Source organism: Vombatus ursinus, unplaced genomic scaffold (assembly GCF_900497805.2).
Source record: "Vombatus ursinus unplaced genomic scaffold, bare-nosed wombat genome assembly UNPS02014817.1, whole genome shotgun sequence".
Taxonomy (NCBI): Eukaryota; Metazoa; Chordata; class Mammalia; order Diprotodontia; family Vombatidae; genus Vombatus; species Vombatus ursinus.
This window is the reverse complement of record NW_020954595.1, coordinates 949,507-971,727: the sequence shown is the minus strand read 5'-3', so window position 1 is coordinate 971,727 and position 22,221 is coordinate 949,507.

Here is a 22,221-nt window from a genome sequence, read left to right as displayed (position 1 = left end):
TAGGCCCAATAAGTCAAATCCTTCCAGGCAATAGCCTCAGAGATGCCTAAACACAGTGTCTTATGCTGTCTAAGTCTTCCCCTTCTCCAGGTATTGACCAGTCCTCATCTGACGGGTCTGGGGGCCCCACCGCTGCTCTCTCCAGCCCATCCACATGTCCTCCTGAAGAGGGTAGCCACAAGCTGGACATAGTGTTCTAGGGGTGATCAAACGAGTTAATACCTGCAAAGAGTTTTCCAAGCCCTAAAGCCCCATATAAATGCTAGTTATTAATTATTGATAGTCGCAGTCTGCTGAGGCAGAGGCATTGGGTCAATGCTTCCCTTGTTCTAAGCACCCCCAGGCCCCAAAGGATCAATGACCTCGCAGGTGGGAGCGTTCGCTGCAATGACACAGAGTGCCTGCCCGGCCGGGTGGCCTCTAAAAAGTTCATCACAATGAGTCTGCTCCATGTGCAGGGGGCCTCCCTCAGGTTTTCACAGGGAGTCCCCCAGCTGGATGGCGGTGATCACCTTGGCACTTGGACCTTGCTCCATGAACCTTCAAGCGTATCTGCCTGGTTGACAGCCACACCGAACTGAGCACTCCCATTGAGTTTGCCGGCCGCTAAAACCCTGGGTATTTTTAAGCTAACTTAGCTGTGTCCCCCCCCCCTTCCTTATCCTAGGCCTATTCGATTACAGCTTCTTAGAGTCAGGCCCTTGTTCTAGTCACTGGAGATGTTCTCAGAGCCCGATTCTGTCCTCAAAAGTTCCATCAACCCTTCTCGTCCTCATCCCCCCCTCCTTCCTATTTTTCCTACAAATGAGAACATGAAGGAGCCTGAGCTTAGGGTACTGACTGGCCAGGGTCCATGGCTTTCCACAGGCCACTCCCAGAAGAGGGTTCCCTTAATCCTCCCTGCTTTCTCACACAGGACGTCGCCAAAGTACACTTTGTTCTATTCCTGACCCGATCCTGGGTCTGCAGGCTGTGAAATGGGACGGTGGATGGAGCACTGGGCTTGGAGTCGAGGAGACCCGAGTTCAAATCCTGCCTTAGACGCTAGCTGGGTGACCCTAGGCGAGTCAGTCTCAGTTTCCTTACCTGTAAAATTCGGGAGTTGGCCTCTAAATCGATGATCGTGTTGCTGCCTTCCACTTGGATGTCCCAAGCCCAGCCCTGCATCTGCCAGGGAGTGGTACGCCTCAGCTTCGCTTACACACAGGAAGCATGCTCATTAACCATTCCACAGGCCACTGAGTCTAGCCTGCATCTAAACAAGAACCCCCCTTCACTGGTGCCTCTGCCTGGAGACCTCCAACGATGGGGAGCCCCTGTCAGGGCCTGCCCCCCGATGTGTCCCCTCTAGCCTCGTCCTCTATTGCTGATGTCTCTTCTGAACTCCCTGTCCTCAGCATCCCCACTCTGAGCCTCCCTGCCTCTGCCTACTGAGACACCAAGCTTCGCTTCAACTCCAGCCCGAGAGGTCGGAGTCATGAGTGAGGGGCTGGGTCCCCTCACTTTTCTCCAGACACCCCGACTTCTGTTAAAGACCCAGCTGTTCCGTGGTGTCCATTTAAGGTCTGCGCTGCTCTGAGGAACGTGGGTGCTTCAAAAATCCTCTCTACCTAGGGGCAGCTAGGTGGCACAGTGGATAGAGCTCAGGCCTTGGAGTCAGGAGGATCTGAGTTCAAATATGACTTCAGACACTTGACACTTACTAGCTGAGTGACCCTGGGCAAGTCACTTAATCCCAATTGCCTCACCAAAAAAAAAAAAAAATCCCCTCTATCCTACATGGTGAATCCATCCTCCCACAACCTCCAAGACACACGTGGGACTGACTCCCTTACTCCCAGACTCTCCCTGCCATCGTCCCCTTCATACCCAATTCTGGCTCATTCTCTGTGCCCTCCCCACTGCAGAGAGAATCCCTGAGTGGCCAAGGACATATGGAGGGAATGAGTGAAAGGAACGCTGGGGATGAGGGACCGAGGGCGATGGGTGGAGGATGTCCCACTTGAAAACTGGCTGAAGAGAGGTTAAATATGAAGGGTCTTTATGTTTATGAAAATGAAGGGAAGTGGACGGTCTCCTCTGCCCCCACTTCTATCCCTCCACCACACCTCCTCCATGGACTCTCAGCCCCTGACCCGAGCATGCAATAGCTAAGAAGACTAAATATCGGGATTCTTCCGTTGGACGATGGTCGTTTTTCTCCCGAATCTTTTTTCTTCAGTTTTCAGCTGGGCTTACCCTGGGCTTCACCTCCTCCTCCAGGGAGGCAGCTCTAGTCACTGCTGACAAGGCTGAAAGGAAGGGGCATAATGGTCCGGATTTCTCAGGCCTGCCCACGTAGCCAAGCAGCCTCTTCCCGGCTGCTCGCCATTTCCCCAAGTATCCTTCTAGGGGCAGCCCCTACCCCACCTTTCCTTAGATGGCTTCTGCTTCCTGGCTTCCACGACCTCCTCCAGCTTCTTCACTGTGACCTCAGTTCCAGGCTCTGTGAGCAGGGCCCACGGGCTCCCTTGCTGCCCTGGCGGGTTTCATACCCCCAGAGCCTGGCACGCTGTCTTGCTCACAGTGAGCTGGGCACACCTGCAGAAATGTGGGCTGGATTGGATTGTGAATTGACTTTGTAACTTTGCTCCATGGCAAAGGAAGGCATGGAACGTGAGAGTCTCAGAAGAATGGAAAAGGGAAAACACAGAGATGGCAAGGGGAAGGTACCCAGTGGGCGGGTATGAGCAAGCTTCAACAACAGGGATTTCTTCTCAAGGAATCATATGATAAAAAGAAAAGATGGGCTGGCCACAGAGCATGGGCAAAGGATGATGGGCAGACAGCGAAAGTACCCCATGGCTCCCCTCATAATGTCAGGGGAAAGGAAGGAAGGCCCCCAGCACATTGGGCGGACCTCTGGGATGAACTCTGTGATTGGAGGAGTTGCCCAGGTGGGGCAGACGTGGAAGGAAGGGAAGGGGAGGGAGCTTCCAAAGCCATGAGATCAGAAGATCATGGCACTCTCTGAGTAGTGTAGCCTTTATATGACTTCTGAATCCAGAATTTCCTTGACTACTTTACAAATCCTTGTTTGGTTCTAAGAATGAAATAAAAATAAAAATAAAGCTAGGATTGGTGGGAATCGGGGGCCACAGCACCTCATGAAGCTGTCTGCTAAGACACAGAGGGGTCTACAGCTCCTTTGTGGGGGCCAGGAGGGGTAGGGATCTTTTGAATTGCTGAAGTATTCAGGGGTTATTTTTATTTTTGTCTTTGAAAAAATACTTTATTAAAAATCCTCCAAAAAATCTTCATAAATTGAAGAATAGGATAGTTGGTTTATTTTCCATTATAAACAAATCTTTTTCATCAGAATGTCATGACCAATGCTAATAACCATAAACCCAGCACTAGGGCATAAACTGTTAGATGAGGCTACTAAAGGCTCAGTGACAGGGGCCCACACAGGACTGAGGAGAAGGGGGAATTCCCAGAAAGGGGAAATTGGGTTATAGGGGATTCCCAGGGAAGGAGTTACTTTGGAGCTCCCAGCTCCTGGGAAATCCCAAATACTTCCTCTAAAGCTGCCCTGGGCCCATCTTGGCAACTCCCTGTCAGGGAGCCAGGCTGCTGACAAATGCCTGACTTTCCAAGGACAAAGATGCCAGGGCTTCAGGGCACCCCCTTCCCTTCCCTCCCTGACCCCTGACCTCTGGCTGAGGGCAGCTTTCAGGCTCCTGCCCCAGGTATAACCGGCACCTCCACCCATCTTTCAGTCTATGACTCATCGTTGCAGCCTTTCTCTATCCAGTGCTTTTGGCTTCTGGGAAAGACCCAGGCTCCTTGGCCTCCAGACTCAGAACGTTGGGGCTGGAAGGGACTGCTGAGGTCACCCAGGTCAACCCCTGGTGAGGACCAAAGACGCAGAGAAGTGATGGGACTGGCCCAAGGTCCACAGAAAGTTAGCGACAGAGCTGGGAGCAGAATCTGGGACTTCTCATGTTCCAAGTGAGATGCAAAACCCCAAGGAGGAAGTGGGGGCTGTGTGGAGACAAGGGGATCTGTGACTTGGGCAGGAAATGTGGGGGATGGAGCCGGGGGGGGCACTCCCTGAACTTTCAGCCAAATTGAAGCATTTGTCCTGGCCCCAAGTCGTCCCACCCCCACCCCATCCCCATGGCTTGTGGGAGCAGAAGAATAAGCAAAGGAGAGGCCGCTAGGTGGTGCAGTGGATAGAGCTCTGGCCTTGAATTCAAATCTGACCTCAGACACTTGACACGTACTAGCTGTGTGACCCTGGGCAAGTCACTTAACCCTGATTGCCTCACCAAAAAGCAAAAAAAAAAAAAAAAAAAAAAAGCAAAGGATCCTAGGGCACATTGTGCCATATGAGAATTCGTGTGTCTGTCTGTCTGTCTGTCTTTGTCTCTGTGTCTGTCTGTCTGTCTCTCGCTCTCTCTCTCACACACACACACACACACACACACAAACACACACATACAGTATGCCTACCCTCTGTTGGAAGACATGGTACAGGGGAGACAGAAAGAGAAAACACAGCCCCAGTCCCCAAGGAAGTGCAAGCATGACTGGAGAAAAACACTTCCTCAAACACATGTTTGACACTGACCTAGTGCTGTCTTCCTTAAACACCCAGGTGGGCAGCTGGCCCCATTGGGTTAAAATAATGCCAAAGGGATCAGTGACTCCGACCACAATATTGGAGTCAGCCACCAGGTGGCACCCTGCTGAACTGTTTCCTTCCTCACCCACACATCTACGGGGACAATTGATTAAGATTGCCTCTTCTTAATCTCAATGTCATTGATTTCTTTTGTTTTCACACCATCTCTATCCCTGAAGGTGTCCCCGTCCTCTCTCCTTCTAAGCCATCCATCCCTTGTAACAAAGGTTTTAAAAGCAGAACTAACCTACACAAAATCAAGCGTGAGCAAACCTAGCTTTCCATTCCCACAGGTTTCCATTCCCATGGGTCTACAATGAAGCCGGGCAGGGAGTGGAGGGAGATGCATCTTCTCATCTCTTCTCTGGGGCCAGACTGGGTCATTACAAAGTACACAGTCTTCAGTTTGGGATTTTTTGTTCTTTCCATTTGCATTATTGTGATCATCATAGGTGTTGTTTTCCAGCTTCTGCTGACTTCCCTCTTCCTCAATTCATGTCTTTCATGTAACCCTAAAAATATTCCATCACTCTCATTGCCTTAGTCATTCCTTAACTGACGGGTATCTACATTGTCTCTGAGTTTTCTATTACAAAAAGGTGCTGTTATCAATATTTTGACATATATGAGATGCTTTCTGTCTTTGGCCTCCTTGAGGTATGTGTACATATATATATTTATATGCCCAGCATTGAGGTCTCTGGGTTGGGTCAAAGAGTACTCACTTCTTAGTCACTTTTTAACACAATTCCAATTGGTTTTCCAAAATGGTTGACCCACTTTGCAACTCCACCAATTTGTCAATTTGGTGTGTCTGAAATGAAACCTCAGACTTGTTTGGATTTGTACTTCCCTTCTTATTAGTGATTTAGAACATTTTTTCATTTGGTCATGAAATAGCTGGCAATTCTTCCTTTGAGAGCTCTTCTAGCCTATCCTTTGACCACTAATCCATTGGGGAATGGCTCTTGGTCTTATATCCATAAGGGCAGCTGGATGGTGCAGTGGATAGAGTGCCAGGCCTGGAATCAGAAAGAGTCCTCTTCCTGAATTCAAATGTGACTCCAGAAACTTACTAGCTATGTGACCCTGGGCAAGTCACTTCACCCTGTTTGCCTCAGTTTCCTCATCTATAAAAATGAACTGGAGAAGAAAATGGCAAACCACTCCAGTATCTTTGCCAAGAAAACCCCAAATGGGGTCATGAAGAATTGGGCACAATTGAAAACATGAACAATTTATATCCTTACATTAGGATGCACTATCCCTTATTGCCACTAGAAGGCACTCCAAGCCCAATCGGTTCCCTTCAATGGCCACCGGCCAATTTGCCTTTCACTTTGGGTCATTAGAGAGCTGTTCCCCCACCCCCACCCCAACCTGCCATTTCCGGAGTTCACGTCTAAGGGATGATTATTAGCATTAATATTAAATAATATTTTAAAAACCAATTGCTTCAATTATCTTGCCTCAGTCAATCCATCAATCAACAGGCTGTCTTCCCTTAGAATCATCCTATTTCTCATCCCTGCCCCCAGCCTCAGGCCCAGGCCCATAATCCCAGTGAATCCTGGCAGGAAACCATATAGGTTCCTGTAGTTTAATATGAGTAAAATTTAAAGTGAAAGTAAACCAGATGCCTTCTCCTCCTCCCCCGCACCGGGAGCTGCTGCTGGGGCTGGGGCTGGGGCTAAGGCTGAGATAGTTATCTCTGCTGTTTGGGCTTCTTCACCCCACCCATGCTCTGCGCCTGAAATTCCCCACGCCCTCCTTCAGTTAACAGGAGCTGGGGAAGAGAAGGATGCTGGGATCATTCCTGAGGGACCAAGAAGATGGAGGAGTGCAGACACACTCAGAGCTCTCCCAGCCTGATCTTGGCTGCTGTCTAGACAGGCTTCATCCCAGCAGGGCATGGTCTTTGGTCATTCCATCTTCTCCCCCTAATGTCATCCCACCCTTGGCTCCTCCCTTCTGGCTTAAGTGGTGACATCCCCTCCTGGCAGCCCCATCATACAAATCCCCAGCCATGGCCCGTGCCATAGGGTATGGTGAAAAAGTCCCAGGTGCTAATTAACTTGCTCCCCTCCCAGAATTGCCCAGGCCCTCAAGGAATCCAAAAAGTCAGAGTGAAGGAAGCAAAAATTCCCTTGGGTTACCCATGGAATAATGAGAGGGGATATCTGACCAATGGATGACCTCAGGGCTCCTGGAGATGGCCCATAAGGCTATTCTGCTGTAAGGAAGTCCCAGGAGATCAAAAGCAGAGGAAAAGAAGGGGTGAGCAGCCCGTCAGTCACCAAGCACTGATGTGTGGGCCTACTATGGACCAGGCCCTGTGTTCCATGCTAAGGACCCAGAGACTGAAGTGAAACAATCCCTGCCCTCAGAGAGCTTCCACTCTATTAGGGCCATACAAGATGTCTAGGGAGTGACGAGCAGAGACAGCAGCTCTGGTCTTGTGGGGAGCCCTGGGGAAGATGAGAGTAGCCGGGGGCAGAAGGTTGTCTCGCCCTTTCCAGGAGGCAAGGGAATTTCGATTTGATTATTGTTTCCAGAGAAAGAGGTAGAAAGAGGAGCTGGAGGGGCTGGGGAAGCTGGGTAAGAGCCCAGCGGAAGGGCAGATCGCTAGCCAGGGCACACACTCCCTAGGCCTTGGTGTTCTCACGCTTAGGGTCACAGTTCAAAGGCTCATGGACCAGAGCTGAAAGGACCTCAAAGGTCATCTTGTCCTGCCACTTCATTTTATAGGCAAGGAAACTGAGGCCCAAGGAAATTAAGTGATTTGCCCAGGGAAACACTAAATATCTCAAGGGGTTAGATTTGGGGCAGCTAGGTTTCTCAGGACCTGGAGTCAGGAAGACTCATCTTCCAGAGTTCAAATCTGGCCTCAGACACTTCCTAGCTGTCAAGTCACTTAACCCTGCTTGCCTCAGTTTCCTTATCTGTAAAATACGAGCTGGAAAAGGAAATGGCAAACCATTCTAGTATCTTTGCCAAAAAAACCCCAAATCGAGTTCCAAAGAGTCAGACCCAACTGAAAAATGACTTCATGATACCAGCCCCCTGGCTCTTCCACATACGAAACCCTGAGGCCCTCCATCTCAGCTCTGGGCATTTTCTCTGGCCGTCCCCCAGGCTTGGAATGCTCTCCAGTTACTGCCCTCCTTGGCTTCCTTCAAGTCCCAGCCTAAACCCCACCTCCTAGAGGAAGCCTTCCCTTGGTTGATTATTTCCAATTCATCCTGTATATAGCTGGCTCTTGTATATATTTGTATGTTCATTTGTTGTCTTCTCCCATTAGATTTCAGGCTCCTTGAGGACTATTTTTTACCTCTTTTTGTATCCCCCAGCACTTTGTACAGTACCCGGCACATAGTAGGTGCTTGATAAATGGTTGTTGATAGATGGATTGATTGATGGTCTGGGGGGCTCTGGGGTCAGTTAGCTATAGAGAGCTGAGGTGAAGACTGATTCACTCAATCTCTAATCTGGACAGATGAGCTCCAAAGACAGATGGAGGCTCCAAGCAGAGAGGATGATGCCAGGAGGGGGCAGGGAGGAATTCAGCTAGGATGTGAGAAAGCATTTGATCCCACGTTGGACACCAGGCACCAGGACTGTTCATCCTGGGTCACCCCATGAAAGATGTGGAATGGGTCCCCAGGCCCAATAACAGCACGTCATGACATGGCCCAGCCCCAGAGTCAGTCCTACAGCTCTACCCAATGACCATGAAACCTTAATCTTCAGGAGGAAGAAGGAGGAGAAAAGGGGAGAGGGAAATGTGGGGAGAAGGAAGGCATGAGAGAAGCACTAACGATGACTAGAACTTGGAGCTGCGTGGTGGAGCAGGTGTGTCTCCATAGCGCCCAGGTCAGGGGATTCTCACAGGGAGAATATGCGTTTCTAGCCCAATGTTAGCGACCTGGGACAAAGGCCTAGCCACCCGCCCCTAGCTGTAGGGCTGGAGTCCTGGCTCTGCTGCCTCTTATTTGTATGACCTTGGGCCCATCACTTAACGTCTCCATCAGTAAAATGATAAATTCTTCCAGCCCCAACTATGATCTCATCAATTAGTCAGTCAACGAGCATTTATAAGGAGCTTACTGGCACAAGAAAGGACAAAGTATGACCCCTGCCCTCAAGGACCTTAGGGGAAATAAAATGCCAAAAAACAAAAACAAAACAAAAACAAAACAAAAAAAAAGACCTGTGTACATACAAGAAGTAGGCAGTATAAGTGAGAGATAATCTCAGAAGGTGGATACTAGCAGTGGAGAAGAGACTCAGAAAGGCCTCCTGCAGAAGGTAAGATTTGAGCTGAATCCCGAAGGAAGCAGGGAGATGGAGATGAGAAGGAAGAGTATTCCAGGCATGGGGAATAGCCTAAAAAAGTACTCGGAGTTGGGGAGAGGCAGTGCCCTGTGCAAGAAAAAGCATGGAGGCCAGTGTCACGGGATCAAAGAGGATGGGGGGTGGGGGTGGGGAGGGAAGGAAGATGGAGGAGAGGCAGGTTTTGAAGGACTTGCTTTACAAATCAGAGGATTTTGTAGTTGCTGCAGGAGATGAGAGAGTCATTGGAGTTTGAGTTTATTGGAAATGAGGTGGCCAGACTGGAGCTTTGGGATAATCATTTTGATTAGCCCAGTCAAGGATGAACTGGAGTAAGGCAAGGCTTGAGGCAAGGAGACCCACCAGAAGGCTGTTGTAGCAGTCAAAGTATGAGATAATGAAGGTCTACAACCAAGGCGGCTGTGTCAGAAGAGAGGAGGGCACATAGAAGAGAGATGCTGCAAAAGGAGAAACAAGATGGCAACCGAAGGGAGAGGAGGGATGGAGAAGTTCGGGAGAACGGCATTAGTTTGTGAGCCTGGGTGACCTCGAAGATAGTGGGGTCCTGAACAGTGATAGAGAAGTCAGGAAGAAGGAAGGACTTGTTGGGAGGTGCAATGTAATGAGCTTCTTTTTAGACGTGTTGAGTTTGAGATGCTTAGGGCCATCCTATTTGAGGCATCAAGGCAGTGGGGGACGTGGAAAGAGCCTTAGCATGATGAGATGTCATTTCACAAAAGGACCAAGAAATCATAGACCTCTTTGGAGGCTCCGACCAGAAGGCTTAGAAGGTGAAAGGATAGGGGCAGCTAGGTGGCACAGTGCATAGAGCTCCAGCCTTGGGGTCAAGGAGACCTAAATTCAAATCCGGCCTCAGACACTTGACACTTACTAGCTATGTGACCCTGGGCAAGTCACTTAACCCTCGTTGTCTCACCAAAAAGAAAAAAAAAAGGTGAGAGGAGAAGGGACATTCCAAGCCATGGTGCCAGCCTTGAAGGCTGGACTCCACCTCAGAAGCTCCCTAGTCACGTGTCATCCGGTTTATCTGCTTCCAGTTCATCATCTGTAAAATAGGTTTAAATGAGATAACTTTTGTCAAGGTCTTTGAAAACTTCTAAGTTTACTTTCCATCTATTCTATATTTTAAGTACCTGGTAAGTTAATAGATTCTCCTCCATCAGAATGTGAGCTCTTTGAGGGCAGAGTCGGTGGTTTGTTTGTTTTTTCTTTTGTTGTATCCCTAGAGCTAAGCACGAGCCTGGGACTTCTTAGGTATTTGAATGTTTGTTGACTCACTCACTGACATCAAAATCCTACATAAACGTCACCTCTTAATGTCATCATTATTATTAACCCTCTGAAATTTATGAGAGTGGGAGAAAGGGGGAGAAGCAGGGAATCTTGGGCAGAATCCATCCATTCCCCTCCCAAATTCTCAGGAAGCCCTCCACAGGGCAGTACATTCCCTCTAATTAAAATTGGTCTCTGGACACAGCCTAAATGAGTCTCCCTGGAACGTTAAGCCATTGTTCCTAGATCTGCCCTCTGGGGTCAAGCAGAGTAGTCTAATCCATCTTTTGGAGCCGGCAGCCCCTCCGTGCTGGCTGAGTCTCTCTCCGAGGCTCGTCCTCCCCTGAAGGCTAATTGTGAGGCTGAACGCTCCCCGATTCCTTCGGGGAAGCTTTGTGAGGCATGTGATTTAGTAGCGACAGAATTACTTTGGAGCCAGGAACACTGGGGTTCAAGTAAACCCTGCCTCAAGCACTCTCTGTGTGACTACACAAATTACCTCACCTCTCTAATGAAGTCTCAGTTAGCTCATCTGTAAAAGAGAAGTGGGTTGGACTCCATGACCTCCAAGGTCCCTTCTGGCTCCGGACCTCTCTCTGAGCACCCTGCTCAGCCTTCTGGTTGCCAATAGGCAGAGAGACTGAACTTCTGATTTCATCAGGAAAGGATAGGGCATGGATGAAGAGATTCATCTGCTTATGCTTATTGGCACCTCCTCTGCAATGTCTAGCCTTGGGGGGTTTCCTGGGACACGAGGCGGTTAAGGGACTTGCCCAGGGTCACCAAGCTGGCCTCTGGGAGACGGGACTTAAACCCTGGATGACTGTCCTCAACACGGCCCTCCAGCTGTGGTCTGCCCGGGGCAGAGGGGACGGCAGGACGGTCCCCTCCCTCCATCATCAGGACACATCAGACTTCCATAAATGCAGCTTCAGCCCTAATTAGTGTTTTTTGGCCTCTTGAGTCCCGTAGATGACTCAGACGCAGCTCAAACAGCTGTGGTTTCGGTTTCACTTCTCAGGCTGAGATGGGTGAGAAGGGAGGAGGTAGAGGAAAAGTCAGCTCATAGGAAGATCATAATATTTAGACGGGGAAGGGACCTTGGAGATGACCCAGCCCAAAGCCTTTATTTTACACGAGTGGAAACCAAGGCCCACAGAGGGGAAGTGACTTAACAATGACTCACACGTATAGAGGAGCTGTAAAGTTTACAAAAGGGCTTTCCTCCCAACCATTCGGTGAGGTAGGGAATGCATTATTATCCCCATTTTATAGGTGAGGTAACTGAGGCTCTGAAAGGTAAATCACCCAAATGGTATTCAAACACAGGCCCTGACTATATCCAGAGCTCCAAATGGGCTCTTTCTCTGCCCTAATTTCCCATTCTCACTAACGGCTGCATCCTGGACTTCGCCCTCCTGGATCCTGAGACCATCCAAGATGGCGCTCCAGAAGGCCTGCATGCAGTAAAAAGCTGTCGGACCTTTGGCAAGCCTTCTGGAGCTCAGTTCCCTCACTTGTAAATGAAGGGGTTCACAGGCTCATAGATTTAGAACCGGAATAAATCCTAGAAGTCATCAGATGGAAACAGACTCATACAGAAGCTGTGTCTTATCCAAGGTCACGCGGGTCCAGTTTGAACCCAGAACCTTTGACTCCACATTCAGCCTCCCTCCCACTGGTCTTGGGGCTCATCCAGATAATCTCTCAAATCCCTTTCAGTTCCAGCTTTTTGGTTTGATTCTCCCTTGGTACTCAGGTCAGAATTGGGAAGTGGCTGGAAGGAGCTGCCTGGTTTTCTCTTAGCAAGCAGAGAATGCTTTGGGGAAGAGTGTGTCCTCTAAGCCACTCAAAATTCATCATGTCTAAAATAGAACTAAATGTCTTTCCCCTGAAAACGACCTCTCACAGAGGAAATACTCTGCAACATAAGGATTGCTGGATGCTTGGTCAAAGGACCTGGATTCAAATCCTAGCCCGGTCACTTACCCATGTGTTCTGAAGCAAGTCACTTAAACTGCTGGCCTCTAGTTTCCCCATCTGTAAAATGGGGGGGGCGCTTTGGGGAAGGGGTTGGACCGGATGACCTTTCAGCTCTGATCTGTGACCCTTTGTTCGACCTTGAGTCAGTCACTTAACCTCTTGGGCCTCAGTTTCTTCATCAGTAAAATGAGGTTAGCCTCTGGTTAACCTCCTAGGTCCCATCCACTTCTTACATGTGTGATAAACCTCATTTGGAGTTAATGTTATTTAATAAAGTGGTTTCCCCCTCCCCTTTCCCCAATTAAACCTCCAGGCCTGAGGCCCACGATCAGAAGCACGTTTTGTCCATGGGACATTTGCCCTTCCCCCATTGCACGGCTGAGCAAAAGTCCCGGGGATGGGAAAATTTAAACATCTCCCGGGAAACACCCCCCCCCCCCCCCGCGCAGGAGGGAGCCTGGGTGAGGGGGGCGGGCCACGATGGAGTCCGGCCTCAGCCCGAGAGCGGGGCGCCGCGTTGGGCCCGACCGCAGGCCCCCTCCTCCCCTCCCGCCTCCCGGGCGGGCGCCGCTCCGGCCCCGAGACTTTCCGCCCCCATCCTCGCTGGCTGGCTGCACGGCAGCCGCGGCGTTCCAGGCGCGATAGTCACCATGGAGACGGTGACGTCACAGAGGCGTAGTGATACAGGAGGCTTGGGGCGCGGCGGCTAGGGACCCGTTGCTAGGAGACGCCGGGAGCGAAACCAGCCCTTGGCCGGCATCCCGCGCCGCCGCTTCCGCTGTCCCCGGGCGCCTGGACACGCCGTCCTGTCCTGCCCTGTCCTGTCCTGTCCTGTCGCCGCGCCGCCATCCCCGCCTGGGCGCCGAGCCCTGCTTTGGCACCCATCCCCCGCAAGGGACAGGACGTCCAGGGAGATGGGTTCGAATGCTGCCTCTGCCTCGTGCTGGCCATGTGTCCCAGGGCAAGTCAGTCGTCCTCTCTGGGCCTCAGTCGCCCCATCTGTTAAAGGAGCAGGCTGGGTGATAGGATCCTAGCTGGAAGGGACCTTGAGCCCCGTCTGGCCCATTTTACAGAAGAGGAAACTGAGGCCCGGAGCGGTGAAATGACTTGCCTTAGGCCACCCAGGTAAGTAACAGAATCAGGATTCAGACCTAGGACCAAGTACTCCAAACCGAGAGGGAAAGTGTTCTGCCCGGTTGGAAATGTGACTGATCTTTTGGATAATCGTCGAAATGCTCCCTCCCATCTGTCCATAAGTCTGCAGACTTACAGAGAGTCTATAAAGTGTATTGTCAGGCTGCAAAAAAAGAAAGAAGGAAAAAGAGAGAGAGAGAGACAGAGACAGACACTGAGAGAGAGAGGAGAGAGAGAGAGAGACAAAGAAACAGAGAAAGAAGGAAAGAAAGAAAGAGGGCAAGAGAGAAAGGGGGGGGAGAGAGAAGGAAAGAAAGAAAGAAAAAAGAAAAAAAAATAATGAGCAAAGAGGCAGGAAGTGAGGCCAGCATTTGTGGAAAACAGACCCACCGGCCCCAAAAGGGAGCTGGGGGGGGGGGGGGGCAGGAGGAGATCTGTTTATAGGTTAGAGGGGACTTTTATTTTTAAAAAAAAATAGAGCTGCTTCACACTAACAAGGGTTTGGAGCTAGAAGGAATCAATCTTTAAAGCCAACGATCCCCTCCTTTTACTGATTTGCGGAAACTCGAGCCCAAGGGAGGTGAAATAAGTCTTAGGTGGTCATATATGGGATCCTAGATGGAGAACCCAAAGGGACTTCAGATGCTATCTCGTTCAACTGTTCCCTTACAGATGGGGAAACTGAGGCTCAAGGAGACTAAGGGACTTGGCCATAGTGTGCTTACTCAGCTACTTATTGAGGGTTATAAAACCATAGATTTAGAATTGGAAGGGGTCTCAGATTTCATCTAGCCCAAGGAAGGAAGGAGGGAAAGAAGGAAGGAGGGACATACTGTGATACAATGAGAAAGAGCTCTGGAATCAGAACGACCTGGGTTCCATTGCTGCCAGAGATACTTTACTTCCCTGGTAAAGGAGTAATGTTTATTAATAAAATACAACACAATAAAAATATAAGGTACAATGATAAAATATTTACCAATGTAATAATCAAATAAAGCCTGGTACTGTTCATTAATAAACATTGATAAGTGTTTGTTGACTGACCACCTTGCCACCCTTTCCAACTACCATTTATCTCTCCTCTTCCCACTTTAGATTGTAAGCACCTTGAAGGCAGAGACTGACTTTCTTTTTGCATTTGTGTCCTTGGAACTTAGCACAGCACTTGGTACATATTATGACTTTAATAAATTCGTTTTGCTTTGCCTGGGCCTCGATTTCTTTATCCCATTGTCAATGGCCTCTGAGGTCCTTCAGATCCTAGGGCAGGGATTCTCCAATTTCTTTGTCTCAACACCTCTTTACAACTCTTAAAAATTATTGAGGATCCCAAAAAGCTTTTGTTTATAAGGGTTTTATCTTTCAATATTCACCACATTAGGAATTAAAACTGATACATTTAAAATATTTATTCATTTTAAAATAACAGACCCATCACGTTAAAAAAAATTAACATATTTTTGTGAAAAATAAATTTTCCGAAAAAATAGAAAAAGGCATTGTTTTGCATATTTTCGCCAATCTCTTTAAAGTCTGGCTTAAGGGAAGACACCTGGATTCTCCTGTCCGCCTCTGCATTCAGTCTATCCTGCATTCAGGGATCTGGTCTAATGCTGGAGACAACATCTGGATAAATAAGCTATATTCAGGATAAAAGGGAGATAATCTCTGTGTCTCCTGCTTTGTGTCCCTATCTCTCTGTTGTCTGCAGGTTCCCTCGCTGTCTCTGTCTCCTTGTCTTATCTCTGTCCCTTTCCAGGTTCCCTTTGTATCAGTCCTTGTCTTGCCCTGTCTCTGTGTCACCCTATTCCCTCTGCCTGTCTTTGGCACCTTGTTTTTTACCTTTACCTCTCCAGGTTCCCTCTGTCTCTCAGTCTCTTCTCCCTCTCTCTCCAGCCTGACTCCCTGTAATAACTGCATCTGCTCTTTTGTCTGGTCTGCGCCTCTCAGTCTAGTAAAGGTAGGAGGGTGATGTCTCTGAGTGCCTGGAGGTGGTATGGAAACGCATAGGAAAATGTGTATGTTGAGAGGGGTGAAGAAATTTGGATAGGATGAGGATGTTAAAAGCAAATTTGATTTCTCTCCCCATCCCCCACTTTGGGGGCAGGTGGGAGGAGCAATGGATAGCCTGCTGGGCCTAGAGCCAGGAAGACTCATCTTCCTAGAGTTCAAATCCAGCCTCAGGCACTTACTAGCTGTGTGACCCTGGGCAAGTCACTTCACTCTGCCTCAGTTTCTTCATCTGTAACATGAGCTGGAGAAGGAAAGGGCAAGCCACTCCAGTGTCTTTGCCAAGACAACCCCAAATGGGGCCACGAAGAGTCAGACACGACTGAAAATGACCAAAGACAAAAACAATGAAGATCTGTCGTTTCTTTCTTGCAAATGTCTATAGGATTCAGCTGTTTCTCCAAGCCAGAAAATTCCAAAGGAATGGCCCTGCCTCCAGTTTCTTCCCACTCCAATCCCTTGTGGTGCCGTGAAAAGAGCCTGGGCATCAAGCCCTGGCTTGATAAGCATGACGTCCCTACTATGTGCTTTACATGCCCCTGCGGGATGTAAAGAAAGGAAAAGGCAGTCCCTGTCCTGGAGGATCTCACAGTCCAGTGGTGAAGATGAGGTGAAAACAGATGATGCGCAGACGAGTTATAGGCAGGATAAGTAGGAAATAAGGAAGAGAGGGAAGGCACAAGAATTACAGGGATCAAAGCTTCCCGCTGAAGGTGGGATTTCAGCTGGGACTTGAAGGAAGCCAGGAGGCCCAGATGAGGAGGGAGAGCTTAAAGTGAGGGGCTTGGGAGGCTCTGTCCAGCTACAGATCTAGGATTCTCCTGCTTGTATGACCTTGGATAAGTCACATAAAAGTGGGGTGTGTTCTAAGTGGTCCCTTAGAGACCTAGATCTGATGATTCCATTATCCTCTGATCCCTCTGTGTGACTGTGAGTAAATCACTTCACTACTCTGAGCTCTCAGTTTACTCATCTGTAAAATGGGTTTGGACTATAGGATTTCAAAGATGAGCTTTCAGCCAGAAAGCTAGGTTCCTGCTACACACTGCGAGTTGCTCCTTTTACCACATCCTTTCATTCCTGCAAGGCTTGTGGTGGATCACCACTGCCCACCAAACTGCTCTACCTTGACATTCAAGGCCTTTTGTGTCCTAGCCCCCATGTACTGCTTTCAAGTTCTCTCCCACCCCTCTGCCACATCACCCCTCCAAGTCAGCCAAACAGGTCTCGTCACTGAGGTCTGCACACCCCAGGTGATTTCTGGCCTCCTCTCCTGTTCCCCGCACCTAGGATCATAGAAAGTCAGAGGGGAAGGGGACCTTGTCCACCCCCCATTTTATAGGTGAGGAAGTTCAAGCCCAGAGAAGTTAACTGTTTTGCCAGGAAGGGGGCAGGTGGCAGAATCAGAATTCAAACCCAGCCCTTTTGACTCATAAAATCAACATTTTTCTGGTCTTAGACTTGTTGATCTCTTCTTGAAATTGAACCCTCCAGGTACCCTTGTTACAGAGCCAGGCCAGACTTGCTTATTTAGCCTTAACTACCCACCCTTGCTTCTGCCCTTCTCCTTCAAGGGAAGAGCTTGGACATCCACAGAAGGGAGTGGCGAGCCAAAGAACAGCCTGGCTTCATCGAGAACAGGTCAGGCCAGACTGACCTCATTGGCTTTTTCCGTCAGGGTTACTAGACTTGCCAATCTAGACCAGGGAAATGCTTAGACACCGTTTTTACCCAGATTTGTAGGGAAGCATTTGGCAAAGTCTCTCCCACTGTCCTTCTAGAAAAGCTGAAGAAGCATGGGCTAGACAAGATGGCAGAGTTAAGTGGATTCAGAACTGATTGAATGGTTCCCCCCCCCCTCCAAAGAAAGTCCCTAATTAACTTGATGTCCTTTCAGCAGAAGATCTCTGTTGGAGGGCTCTAAGGGGAATAGATTTAAAACAAAAAGAGACCTCAGAGACCATCTATCTTATTTTACAGAGGAGGAAACTGAGGCACAGAGACATTGTGACTTGCCCAGGGTCACAGAGCTAGTAAGTATCTGAGGTATGATTTGAACTCAGGTCTTCCTGACTCCAGGCCCAGGATGCTTATAGGAGGAGTTCAGAGAGTGAAGGTTAGCACCAAGAATTAGCTAAATTTTTAATCTCCCTAGAGCCCCACACACTGCTTTGCACATGGTAGGCTGCTTCATGGATGTTTGTCAAATGAATGAGTGAATGAATAAAGGTTTTGATGGCATGTGAGTCACGAGTATGCCATGAGAACACTAACATCCTAATGGAATGGTTGTGTTGAGAGAGGCCCAGAGTGGCCATAATCCCACTGACTCTCCCGTCAGACCACATCGGGATGGTTGTGTTCAGCTCTGGGTGGCTCATGTTAGGAGAGGGGTTGGTGTGAGGCGGTGAGTCAGAGGGTACAGACAGGCTGGATGGGGAAGGAGGAATCACCTGAGAAACGGGTGATGGAACTGAGTGGGCTTGGCTTAGTCAAGAAAGGGTTGGAGGAGACCTGAGGAATCTCTTTAAGGTCTGGAAGCCTGTTGTTTTTGAGAGGGGCCAGACCTAGGAGGACCTGGAGGGAGTGACCAGAGAGGCAGATTCCATCTTGTGAGGACAGCCGCCCTAACAGTCTGAGCTGAGGTGTCCCACAGCAGAATGGGCATAGGCCTTCAGGAGAATGGCACTTGTCAGGGATGTTAGCCTGGGCATTCATGGGCACTGGGGTGGGAGTAGGGAGCTTCCGTGGCTAGGGTGGTGATACGTCTTGTTACATCAACACCATTTCCGGCTGAACCCCTAGATTCTGCCCCCTTCCCCCATTGAGTGTTTCCCTGTGTCAGAAGAAAGAACAAATAATTGAACTCTGAACCCCGTGAGTCCGTCAGCCAACCTTGGACCTGGGCTGAGCTCTGGTTGCCTTCTGCCTGGGCGACCCTGGTAAATCCCTGAACCTCAGTTTCTTCGCCTGTAAAATGTGGGGGTGGACTCCATCTCCTCTGAGGTCCTTTCTAGCTCCAAATGTATCACTCCTTGCTCCTCCCACACGGCCTCACTCATTCAGAGACAGTCATAACCAAGGGCTAAGGTCCCTGCGAGTTCCTCCCTGTGACACACCCATGCCTCCCATTCCCTCAGCAAGCCTCCTTGTGGCTATTCCTGTGACTGTGGCTTCCTGAGGGCTAGTGATGACTGTAGGCATAGACACGTGAGCTGGCCACCTGTGTCCTGTCACTAAAGGGCTCTCGGAAAGCCCCTCTCTCCTAAATCTCTTCCTACACTAGGGCCTAAAATTCCACCATTATAGCTTCATTCCTTTAGCTAAAGCACATCCGTTTCCAGGCTCCTCTACAAAAATCTCCCACCTGCTATCACATTCCAGCTTCAACAACCCAAGGTTAAGTAGGTTTATCAGAAGCTCCTTTCCTTGGGTATCAAATTGCTTGCATTCCCAATGGGTGGGAGAGGGGCTGGAGAGGAGAGAGTCTGGGGACTCAGAATTTAAAAACAAATTTTTTCCGAATTTTCCCTTGCTAGAGAGCAGGACCCAGGGCGGGCACTCAGGAAGGCTTGCGCTGGAGAGAGGCTGCCTCCCCGCAGTCACCTAGAGCTTGGCCCCCCGCTGAGCCAGCTGGGCTGGTTCCCCCAGTTCTTGGAGCTGGTTCCACGCCCCAGCTGACCCTGCTGCCCTCTCCCTCATCCTCATCCCGAGGAGTCCCAAATCCTTAGCTCCTTCCCGGTGCCAGGGCTGCCCAGTGCACAAGGTGAGGTGGGATGGGCCAGGGCCCAAACAGGTCTACCCACAAACTCCAGGCCCTGGGGCTGGGGATGATTCCGGGACAGTGGGAGAGGGCAGGGTGGCCGAGAAGGAAGACACCTAGACATGGCTCCAGGAAGACCAGGGTTCAGATCCAGCCTCTGATACTTGCTCAATGCGCTTCCCTGGACAAGACACTTTACACCATAAGCCTCAGGCTTCTCCACTGGGAAATGGAGATGAGACCTGAACTTCATAGCTCACAAGGTGGTTGTGTAGGTCACATGAGATCATCACTGTAGAGTGTGACCAAAATGCTATTTTTAACAGCTCTCACGTTATTATCTCCTGATACCTAGGACACACTTAGGATGACAGCTCACATTTAAGACAGACAAAGGAGACAGCCCTGGAAGGGAGATGGGGCAAATGCGATTCTTCCCATTTTAAAGCTGAGAAAACTGAGGCTCAGATTTGCCCTGACACACCTAGTTAGGAAAGGTCAGGCACAGGATTGGAATGCAGACCTCCTGGGCCCAAGACCAGCCCTCATAGTGGTACATACAGAGTGCTGCCTTACCCGGGCTCCGCCCTGCATGTCATCCTAGCAGAGCCCACGTGGGCAGAGAGTAGAAACTGAAGGGGCCTCTGAGAGCAAAGTGTTCCACCGGGACGCTCCCAACTCTGCATTTATTCCATGGCAAGAGTCCAGAGCCCTAATGTCAGCCTTGACTCAGACCCCAGGCTCTTCCTTGAACTCTAATGCTGACCCTAACACATAGCACAGATTCTAACACTGCTATGTGGCCCTTGGGCCTGCCCACCTAGGCAGGTAGTATGCTCTTATGGAAAGAGGGCTGGGAAGCACACTGGCTCTGGTGTCAGAAGAGCTGGGTCCAAATCCCACCTGACTCTTACTAGCCGTGTGACCCTGGGCAAGTCCCAGTGCTTGGCATAGTGCCTGGCACATAGTAGGTGCTTAATAATGTTTATTGAATCATTATTAAACTTAACTTCTATTTATATCAGTTTCCTCTTCTGTGATATGGGGATAATAACAGCATCTACCTCCCAGGGTGGTTGTAAGGATCGCACGAAATAGCATCTGTAAGGTGCCAGGTACACAGTAGGTGCTACATAAATGTTAGTCATTATCATTATTCTGAGAAACTTCTTGCCCCCAGCCCTGTCTCCACACACTTCAGACTACATGAATGAATTCTCCAGGGTTTATTTTTTAATGTTGTAACAAATGTCCCATCTGTCAACAAAAACAATTAAAACATAAAAACTAGGGACAAAAATCTTACCTTGCCAAAAAAAAGAAAAAGAGGGAACCAAGCAGCTAAAAAACAACAAATAAGCAAAGAAAATGCCCTTGTTCCATGTCCCCTTTTAGGTCTGCGGGAAGTTCCGGAATTTCTGCCAACTTTGGCCCTGTTTTATGATTTATTGACAAAGGAGAGAAGACGGCAGGCTCCCCCAGCAGGGTGAGGGCCCTCGTGTCCAGAGCGCTGGAGAGTACACTCTGGCCGCACTCGGCCTGGGGAGCCTGGACTTCTTCTGTCTGGGCACTATGTGAATGTGGCTGGAGCTGGTAAAGCGCACAGTGTCCAGAAGATGCCACCCAAGATGGTGGAGAGCCCCAAGCCCAGACCACACAAGAATGGCTGGGTGCTTAAAAGAACTAGGGAGGGTGAAGCTGGAGAAGGTAAATGACCAGGGCCATGTTCACGTTCACCAAGCATTGGCGGGCTTTCGTCTCCAACGTGGACTGAACTTTTCTGCTTGCCCCCAACTCTCTCCCCCACCTGCTCCAGAGGAATAGGGAGGAATTTCAGAAAGAGATTTAGGTTTGATGTCAAGGCAAACGTCCCCCCAGTCCCAGGTGTCCCGGAGTGGAATGGGCTGTCCTGGGAGACGGTAGGCTCCCTTCACCCGGGGTCTTCAAACCAAGGCAGATTGACCTTGTGTGGGTGCACTCTGAAGGGAATTCCAACTTCCAGCCCTGGGTAATCTCTTAAAGCTCCAGTATACTGTGATCTTGTTAAAACATCCATGATTTCCTCCATGGGGGAGCTCCCTCCACCTCCATGTGTGGTGACCCTCAATAACTTAAAGAATAAGTTCTAGAGCCTTGCCTGAGGCTCATTTGAAGGAATTTGCCCATGGTCAAGAACAATATGTCAAGGACTTCGGATATCCTCTTTATGAGACGTTGGGTGTGGAAATTCCCCTTGACATGCCTAGAACTAAAGAGCCCCTAAACATTTACTGATAATAAATCATAAAGAGATTTGTTTTAAAACAATTCTTTGGTATACATACAATTTTACCATTCATTAAAGATGAAAGCAAATTTGCATATTAATGAGATGGATGTGCTTGCTTGTCTATTTTTACATAAAGAATTAAATCTTGGCAGAATATTTGATACTGCAGGATGCAAAGCATCTTCAACGCTTTTTCAGAGTGAATTGATATTTTGATTTTATTATTGTCAATGCTGAGAAGGCCACATCACATAAATACGTAGTACACAATGGCAGAAGTATGTTTAGGGCCATTTCAGAAATTGTTGGAAATTCTGTCCTAATCCCAAGCCAAATTGCATTTAATGATTTTTTGGAAACTCAGGTTTTAAACCTGTGTGGTTTGATAACTTGGCAAATTCTTCTTGAACTTTTAATGGCAGATGACTGATGTTTTTTATTTCAATTGAGTATGGTTTATCAACCCAACTTAGTTTTTTAGAATCAAAATTTGAAGGGAAGTATCTCTGAAACTGTGTCTCCAGGCACTTCAGATGATCAGTTATAACTCTCATAATTAAATCTCGGGCAAAATTATTTTCAATTATAAAATCATCTATAGCTGTAAATATTTCTAAAGAACCATTTTCCACCCTATTCTTCCATGTTAACTTTTTTAGTAAAACTTTCAATTTTATCTTTTAACATAAATATGTTACAATTTTTTTCCCTGAAGCTACATGTTTAAATCATTGAGTTTTTCAAAAATATCTGAGAACAGTTTTG